At 42.1% G+C, this 9,618-nt stretch overlaps 2 long non-coding RNA genes and 1 pseudogene across 2 annotated transcripts; 1 reads left to right on the top strand and 2 right to left on the bottom strand.

Annotated features, from left to right (window-relative positions):
- Positions 1-986: 986 nt before the first annotated feature.
- LOC122143999 lies at positions 987-1,600 on the bottom strand. Its single transcript, XR_006159473.1, has 3 exons — positions 1,468-1,600; positions 1,240-1,335; positions 987-1,118 (listed from the first exon to the last, which is right to left on the bottom strand). It is a non-coding gene; the product is annotated as an uncharacterized LOC122143999 (long non-coding RNA).
- Positions 1,601-2,511: 911 nt separating this feature from the next.
- Positions 2,512-3,508, bottom strand: LOC122144000. Its single transcript, XR_006159474.1, has 4 exons — positions 3,383-3,508; positions 3,133-3,260; positions 2,670-2,936; positions 2,512-2,535 (listed from the first exon to the last, which is right to left on the bottom strand). It is a non-coding gene; the product is annotated as an uncharacterized LOC122144000 (long non-coding RNA).
- A 5,702-nt stretch (positions 3,509-9,210) lies between these two features.
- On the top strand, positions 9,211-9,311 carry LOC122144004 (annotated as a pseudogene).
- Positions 9,312-9,618: the final 307 nt, after the last annotated feature.

The raw sequence follows: 9,618 nt of genomic DNA, 5'->3' as shown, positions 1-9,618 counted from the left end.
ATTTCTGCTATTTGTAAATTGTGTATGGATCTTCACTCCACTCACCAGCCAAACTTGACCTGTTTGTGCAATGTCACCATAGTTGATCAGGATGAAAGAGCGGTCACCATTGGAGACTAAAACCACTTGGAAAGTAACCAACTTCCAAAAAACAACAATTAAAAAATAAATAAATAAAAAACAAATCCAAAAAAAATAAAATAATAAAATTGACACATTTTAGAACCAAAAACACACAGAGAGCATTCCACAAAAATCAGAGATTAGTTCTTACCCCTCCACCAGTGATGTACGGCACACTGTCCCAGGTAGCCACAAAGGCTGATGTAGCGGTAAAAGGGACGTTAGGGAAATATTGGTTAACAGCTTGAGTGACTTGTGCCAGTACAGCGCTACTTGTATCCTCTCTGTAGGAGATAGTTCCACCGTTGAAATTGTTAAGGTCGGTCCACAGAGGAGCAATGATGTCTATTCCAGCGTTCAGATAAGGAACGTAGGCAGACAGTGGTTGAGTAAAAGTCAGGTGACCGTTGTTGTTCACCTAAAATCCAAATCAAATTGCTGTAGAATTATGCTCTACCACTGAAAAGAATCATTCATTTTACAAAGACGATGAAAAGCATCAAGTTGTAAACTTAAACATGATTAAAATCTATTTACTGAAGTAAAATATGTCATTAATTCATGTAATAATACGAAAAATATCCTCAACCAAAAAGTTATAGTCCAACGCTTACGTAGATCTGATTGTATGTGCGTCCAAAGTATTTGAAAGGCTGCTGCAAGTAAATGGCTCCAGAGCTTCCATCATCTGAAATGGGATTTACCACGTCTCCATCCCCAAATGGCAGGAAATTAGCCGGCACTAGTAAAAGTAGAAGCATCAATAAACTGATTAGATTTTCCAAAGGAGCATAAGTTCTTAAAAGACAAAAGTTACATTTTTTTAGTTTTATGTTGCAGACAAACAGGCAACTCTTTGGCTTACAGTTTAGCGAACCATCAACATGGAAAGACCAGCGACCATTCACATTGATATTACTGCTGGATGAGAGTTCTGGGACACTGGCTGCTGGAATTGTGAAAGAATTGACAGAGTCCACTGTGTTATAACCAGCCTGTAAAGGTAAAAAAGAGAATGTAAAACCTAAAAAAATCTGGAATGAATTGGGCATGAGTAATTTCTTGTCATTCATTTCTGCTATTTGTAAATTGTGTATGGATCTTCACTCCACTCACCAGCCAAACTTGACCTGTTTGTGCAATGTCACCATAGTTGATCAGGATGAAAGAGCGGTCACCATTGGAGACTAAAACCACTTGGAAAGTAACCACCTTCAAAAAACAACAATTAAAAAATAAATAAATAAAAAACAAATCCAAAAAAAATAAAATAATAAAATTGACACATTTTAGAACAAAAAACACACAGAGAGCATTAAAAAAAAATCAAACATTAGTTCTTACCCCTCCACCAGTGATGTACGGCACACTGTCCCAGGTAGCCACAAAGGCTGATGTAGCGGTAAAAGGGACGTTAGGGAAATATTGGTTAACAGCTTGAGTGACTTGTGCCAGTACAGCGCTACTTGTATCCTCTCTCTGTAGGAGATAGTTCCACCGTTGAAATTGTTAAGGTCGGTCCACAGAGGAGCAATGATGTCTAATCCAGAGTTCGGATAAGGAACGTAGGCAGACAGTGGTTGAGTAAAAGTCAGGTGACCGTTGTTGTTCACCTAAAATTCAGATGAAATTGCTGTAGAATTATGCTCTACCACTGAAAAGAATCATTCATTTTACAAAGATGATGAAAAGCATCAAGTTGTAAACTTAAACATGATTAAAATCTATTTACTGAAGTAAAAATATCATTAATTCATTGTAATAATAAGAAAAATATCCTCAACCAAAAAGTTATAGTCCAAATCCACGCTTACGTAGATCTGATTGTATGTGCGTCCAAAGTATTTGAAAGGCTGCTGCAAGTAAATGGCTTCAGAGCTTCCATCATCTGAAATGGGATTTACTACGTCTCCCTCCCCAAACGGCAGGAAATTAGCAGGCACTAGTAAAAGTAGAAGCATCAATAAATTGATTAAATTTTCCAAAGGAGCATAAGTTCTTAAAAAGACAAAAGTTAAATTTTTTAGTTTTATGTTGCAGACAAACAGGCAAATCTTTGGCTTACAGTTTAGTGAACCATCAACACGGAAAGACCAGCGACCATTCACATTGATATTACTGCTGTATGAGAGTTCTGGGGCACTGGCTGCTGGAATTGTGAAAGAATTGACAGAGTCCACTGTGTCATAACCAGCCTGTAAAGGTAAAAAAGAGCATGTTAAACCTAAAAATCTGGAATGAATTGGGCATGAGTAATTTCTTGTCATTCATTTCTGCTATTTGTAAATTGTGTATGGATCTTCACTCCACTCACCAGCCAAACTTGACCTGTTTGGTGCAATGTCACCATAGTTGATCAGGATGAAAGAGCGGTCACCATTGGAGACTAAAAACCACTTGGAAAGTAACCACCTTCAAAAAAAACAATTAAAAAATAAATAAATAAAAAAAAATCAAATCCAAAAAAAATAAAATAATAAAATTGACACATTTTAGAACCAAAAACACACAGAGAGCATTCCACAAAAATCAGAGATTATTCTTACCCCTCCACCAGTGATGTACGGCACACTGTCCCAGGTAGCCACAAAGGCTGATGTAGCGGTAAAAGGGACGTTAGGGAAATATTGGTTAACAGCTTGAGTGACTTGTGCCAGTACAGCGCTACTTGTATCCTCTCTGTAGGAGATAGTTCCACCATTGAAATTGTTAAGGTCGGTCCACAGAGGAGCAATGATGTCTATTCCAGCGTTCAGATAATGAACGTAGGCAGACAGTGGTTGAGTAAAAGTCAGGTGACCGTTGTTGTTCACCTAAAATCCAGATCAAATTGCTGTAGAATTATGCTCTACCACTGAAAAGAATCATTCATTTTACAAAGATGATGAAAAGCATCAAGTTGTAAACTTAAACATGATTAAAATCTATTTACTGAAGTAAAATATGTCATTAATTCATGTAATAATAAGAAAAATATCCTCAACCAAAAAGTTATAGTCCAACGCTTACATAGATCTGATTGTATGTGCGTCCAAAGTATTTGAAAGGCTGCTGCAAGTAAATGGCTCCAGAGCTTCCATCATCTGAAATGGGATTTACCACGTCTCCCTCCCCAAACGGCAGGAAATTAGCAGGCACTAGTAAAAGTAGAAGCATCAATAAATTGATTAAATTTTCCAAAGGAACATAAGTTCTTAAAAGGCAATGGTTAACAATTTTAGTATTATGTTGCCGACAAACAGGCAACTCTTTGGCTTACAGTTTAGCGAACCATCAACATGGAAAGACCAGCGACCATTCACATTGATATTAATGCTGTATGAGAGTTCTGGGGCACTGGCTGCTGGAATTGTGAAAGAATTGACAGAGTCCACTGTGTCATAACCCAGCCCCTGTAAACGAAAAGAAGAGCATTGTTAAAAACCTCAATCAAATTCTGATGTCCAGGAAGAAACAGTCGAGCGACAGAATAAGGGACAGCAGTTTGTAAGTGTTTTTTTGCCGTCGTTTTCTCATTAGACTACTAGCGGTGATTCATCGTTGCTAGGGAATCTTTGCTTTAATTAACGTGTTGTGTCTTACCCTGGTAAATACGTGTGAAGTGGCGTTTGGTTTTGCGTTTGCCTATCGCGGGACTTGACATTTTCGGTTTGCTAAAATAGGGAGGCATGACTATAGCCATAGCACTACTTAAAGAGACTGTTTGTAACGCTTGTCATAAGAAACAGTAAGAGCGGGGACAGATAAGGACAAGCAGTTTGTAAGTGTTTTTTCCTCGTTTTCGTCATTCGACTACTGCTTGATCATCGTTGCAGGGAAACTTCTGCTTTACTTACTGTGTGTCTTACCCTGGTAATAGTGTGGAAGTGGCGTTTTGGTTTTGCGTTTGCCTGATCGCGGGACTGGACAGTTTCGGTCCTGCTAAAATAGGAGGCGTGGACTATAGCCAGTAAGCCGGTAAGCACTACTTAAAGAAGCTGTTTTGTAAGCGCTTGTTCGAAGAGAAAAACAGTGCGAGCGACAGATAGGACAGCAGTTTGTAATGTTTTTTTTTGCCTCGTTTTATCTCATTAGACTACTGACCTGCTTATCATCGTTGCTAGGGAAACTTTGCTTTAATTAACTGTGTGTCTTACCCTGGTAAAATACGTGTGAAGTGGCGTTTTGGTTTTGCATTTGCCTATCGCGGGACTTGGACAGTTTGCCGGTCTGCTAAATAGGGAGGCGTGACTAGCTGACTTCACACAATCACAGGTCCATCAGGCAAATATATAAGTGGTACAGGGGTGTCACCCGCGGCAGCCCCTCGTGTTGAATCCTCCTGTGGTGAAGGACCGACGAGTGTAAAGGACCACGACTCTACCTGCGCGACTACCCCCGAGCAAGGACACCGACAGGGCACTGAAGTTTGCTTTGTCTCCCCGTTCAATTTTTGTACAGCTCATCCCTCAAATACTTATTTGCGTCATCACTCGGAGAGCACGCTATGTACGTCCGAAGGAAGGCCTGCCCGACAAATCTAAGGCCTGTCCCTCTGACCTCTACTACAAACGCTCCTCTATTATTCCAGTTGGGCTCTGGATACTGGCCAGTCCCGCTGTTAAACAAAGCGCAGACTTCATTCTTCTATTGCTACTCATTCCGGTCTCAGCCTCATGCCACTGACTGAGAACTTGGATCTAAAACCTGAGGACACCGCCAATCTCCCGCAGCCTTTCTCCACTAATTTCACTTGTTCCCACACGCACCCCTTCGTACGACTGGGGAGGGGTGGAGGTACTGGTCTCCTTAAGATCGAAAGATGGAAATTTGATCTTCAACCACCACCTACAGGTAACGGTTCATTTGAATCACATGCTGGTTACTGTAACCCACCCTGTTAAAATCCACTTTGTGTTCATGTTATCGTCCCCCAGGTCAATTGTGAAACTTCTTGGAGGAGTTGGGACGTGCTGCCTATCAAACTATCCTGAAGATGGTACTTCCTCTGGTACTAGCTTGGTGACTTCAACATCCACCTAGATAAACCCCAGGCTGCGTGACTTCAACACTCTGAAATCTGCCGCCTCATTTGATCTCAAGACGAGTGTCTACTACAGCGACTCACAAATCATGAAACCCAACCTGGACCTCATCTACACGCGCTGGTTTGCGTCAGTGGACAACCCTTTAGTTCGACGCCATCTGCACACCTCAGACCACTTCCACATTACTGCTAACCTAGCACTTTACTCCTGAAGTGGCACAAAACGCTCCAACCGGGTTCACCTTTCGACGGAATCCCTACCTCACTCTCTCCATCTGCCTATCCTCTGTGGGTTTCATCATCACTTACTTCACTCTCGCAGTTTTCAGCTCTGACACGAAAAGTGCTACGGACACTTTTTGTTCCACTCTAACCTCTTTTGATTGGACAACTTTTGCCACTTGTCGTTAGACCAGCACGACCAACCCATCTGCCCCCTGGTGGCCCGATGTACTCCGTGAACACGCGCTAAACTCAGGGCTGCAGAGAGGAAATGGCATAAAATCAAGAAACACTACCACCTCAGTGGTTCCAGTACTCTCCTCTTTCCTCTATGCAAAAGTCTTCACCTCCTAAAAATCATATTACCACGCCAAGATTAACAAATGTTGATGACGATCGGAACTCTTCTAAAACCTCTCTTCTCTTATTATCCACCTCCTCTCCTCCTCCATCGACTCTACAGCGACGACTTGCATGTTTGCTCACAAATAAAGACAAGAAACCATCAGTGGACCAAATTCTCCACACCGCAGGACTGAGGATAACTTCACAACGACTAATGCTCACTCTTTCTCCTCCTTCTCTCAACTCTCAGAGACGGACGTTCCCAACTTATCCTGTCCAGTCATCCTACTACTTGCCCACTGGATCCGATCCCCACTCACCTCCTTCAAGCGATTTCTTCTTTCAGTCATACCTTCACTTACTCTCCATTATCAACTCCTCTCTCACTCTGGAACATTTCCCTCAGCATTTAAGCAGGCGTCGGGTAAGCCCACTGCTGAAGAAACCATCTCTAAATCCAGCACTTCTAGAAACCATACAGACCGGTATCCAGCTTCTTCCATTCATTGCAAAGAACCACTCGAACGAAGCTGTGTTCAACCAGCTCTCTATGTTTCTTGTACAGAACAACCTCCTGGACAGCAACCAATCTGGCTTCAAAAAGTGGCCACTCAACTGAGACTGCCCTGCTCTCTTGGTTACTGAAGCCCTGCAGACTGGCAAGAGCAGCTTCAAAATCCTCAGTTACTCATTTTGTTGGACCTGTCTGCTGCTTTTGGACACCGTGCTATCACCAGATTCTCCTGTCCACTCCTCAGAAAGATGGGCATGTCTCTGGAACACACCGCACTCCAGTGGCTTAAACACCTACCTTTCTGATAGATCCTTCATGGGTGTCTTGGAGGGGTGAAGTTTCTAAGTCACAACCAACTTGCTACTGGGGTTCCTTCAAGGCTCAGTACTTGGACCCTGCTTCTCTTCTCCATCTACATGAACATTATTAGGATCTGTCATTAAGAAGCATGGCTTTTCCTATCACTGGCTACGCTGATGACACTCAACTCTACTTCTCATTCCCAACCAGATGACCCTAATCAGTTCACCACACAGGCTATATCAACCTTACTAAGACTGAACTGCTGGTGGTTCCAGCTAACCCATCGTTTAACAACCTTACTAAGACTGAACTGCTGGTGGTTCCAGCTAACCCATCGTTTCATCATAACTTCTCTATACAGCTGGGTTTCGTCAACCATAACTCCTTCCAGGACCAGGCCAGAAACCTAGGAGTTTGTGATGGATCATCATGCTTAAGCTTCACAGGACCATATTGAGCGACAACGACCCGATAGTCCCTGCAGATTTGCCTTATACAACACATTAGGACGATTAGACCCTTCCTGTCAGAGCAAGCCACCCAACTTCTTGTTCCAAAGCTGGATCTTGTTCTCTCCGGAAGACTGAGACTATTGTGTAATGCTCTCCTGCAGGACTTGGGCCATTCCTGCCATGTACTATCAAGCCTCTTAAACTGCGTAGTCGGTCCCAGTATCGCAGTATCATTGCAGCAAGCGAGGGTTGTCTCAAGAATCCAAAGAGCAAGCTCTACGGTACTTCCTCTCCTCATCAAGATGTACCACTGGCACCCCAGTACCGCGCTCGCATCAAATGTACAAGGTCTCCTTGTGATGCGTCCGCAAGACGACCGCTCTTTGAGCACGCACCAACAGACCTAATCGCTGTAGGAACGTATGCACTAGCCATAACGGACGGTTTGAGCGCGAGGGGCACAGTGGAACTGGCGACCTGGTAGGTGCAATATCCACACAGAGGTTCAAAATCACTCTCACAGGACCTTTTCTGGACTGTGCGCGGCGTCTGTGGAATGACCTCGCCGATCTAAATTACGAACAGCGAGATCTTTACTCCTTTTTCACAAAAAACAATCTAAAGACTCATCTTTTTCGGACAGCACTTCGACCACATAATACTAGCACCTCCCCTTTCTATGTGATATCCTATCTTGAAAAAAGAAAGACAAAAAAAAGAAAATAGAGAGTAAAAATTATGGCTACGGGTTCTGGATAGACTAAGTGAGACTTTGTCATGGCACTGTATACATGTTGTTGTTCTCTCGTTGTGTTGATTGCTTTCTGTTCTCATTTAGTACAGTCCATTTGGAAAATAAGCATCTGGTAACTGATAAAATGTAATGTAAATGTAAAATGTAAATGTAAATGAAAATGTAGAACTGGGAGAATAGAAATATGTCTGCTGTTCTTCCCAGTAAAGTGCTAGTCTACTTACCATCTCTAGGTAGGTAATTTACCTTCTTTCCGATAGTGGGAAAAACACCTTTCATTAAGCATGCATTTTAATATTTGACATAATGGGACGCCAAACACGTCAACATGATTTCAAGTCTTTAATGTCAGCATATCAGTACCTACTGAGCTGTGGTGGGGCAAGAGAGACTACAACAACTTTTTACTTTAGGAAGCTCCTCAACATTATTAAACTGGAAAGTGCAGCTCTTATCTAACGTCACATCTTTTTTTATAAACTTTAGGTAATTAGAATCAGTATTGTCCATATTCTGCCTTAGTGTATGGACCCCTATTTATCAGCCAGAAATCATTAAAATATTCGTATAAGATGGTTTAGAAAAATTTCCTTCTGTCTCCCAAAGAAGCCCCTCCAGATGTCCGCCTCCCCATTATTTCATTAAGGGTTTTCCCGAGCTCTTTTCCATCTTGCTTTACAGCATTTATTCTCTGCATGTAATAATCTTTTTCGTCAATCTATTCAGTTTAGTAACCTGTTTTTCAGTTGACAGTACTTGAATCTGTCCTCCACCAATCCATCTTTACTAATATATATTTGGCTTTGTCTCTTCCTTCATGAGGGTCTTTTTACTCTCATTTAGCCATGGGGCTGGTCTCCCTTTACATACCATTTCTCATGGGGCATGCCTATCAACAATCTTCATAAATCTTTCCATAAGATATTTAAGGGGGCCTCAGCTCCTCAGCAGCCCTACACACATCAGTCCAAGCATACCCCCAACATCTGCCAAAAAACCTCCGAATACTTTCTTAAACATTCTTTTATGTACATATTAACCTTACATTTTGGAATTTTAGTTTTTCTGGTAATTGCTATGATATTATGGTCACTAAAACCCACAGATTGGAAAAATGGTTTTAGTGCGCATTCAGGAATATTTGTATAAATATGGTCTATGCAAGTGGCAGAATATGTCCACCCCTGTTATAAAGACTCTGGTTGTTGGAGATCATCTGAGACAGATTACAAGCAGCGATCAATGAAACTATATTTTGTTTCATTGGACATTGGCAAAAACCAGGCAATGTACATATCACCAAGTAAAAAAATATCACTATTCACTCTTTTAACTCTGTCCCAAATTTAAAACCCCATAAATCATTCAGGTATGGGACATCAGTCCCAGAGTTCTATAACAGCAACCTATTAGCACCGGCTTTAGGTGAGGAAGATGCACTTTAACCCATACATTCAACAGTACGATATGTGCTTGCTACAGCGGCACATAACTAAATTGGATCGATACAGAGAAAATTAGCATGGGCCCCCGCGAAAGATGAACGCAAAAACCGTGAAGCTCCATCTTTTGGGGCAGCTGTGGCCTATGGTTAGAGACTTGGACTAGTTACCCGAAATCGCTGGTTTGAGTCTCGGTGCTGGCAGAGTTTGTAGGTGGGGGGGAGTGAATTAACAGCGCTCTATTCCACCCTCAATACCCATGACTTGGAAATGCCCTTGAGCAAGGCACTGACCCCTTGGTTGCTCCCCCGGGCGCTGGATATATAGCTGCCCCCCTGCTCTGTGTCTGTTTTACGGTGTGTTCACTTCTCACTCTGTGTGTGTGTACTTGAATGGGTTAAATGCAGAGACCAATTCCGAGTATGGGGTTCCATACT

The sequence above is a fragment of the Cyprinus carpio genome, unplaced genomic scaffold (assembly GCF_018340385.1).
Source record: "Cyprinus carpio isolate SPL01 unplaced genomic scaffold, ASM1834038v1 S000006554, whole genome shotgun sequence".
NCBI classification, from domain to species: Eukaryota; Metazoa; Chordata; class Actinopteri; order Cypriniformes; family Cyprinidae; genus Cyprinus; species Cyprinus carpio.
The sequence above is the reverse complement of the archived record's forward strand: the minus strand, read 5'-3'. Positions and strand labels throughout refer to the sequence as shown.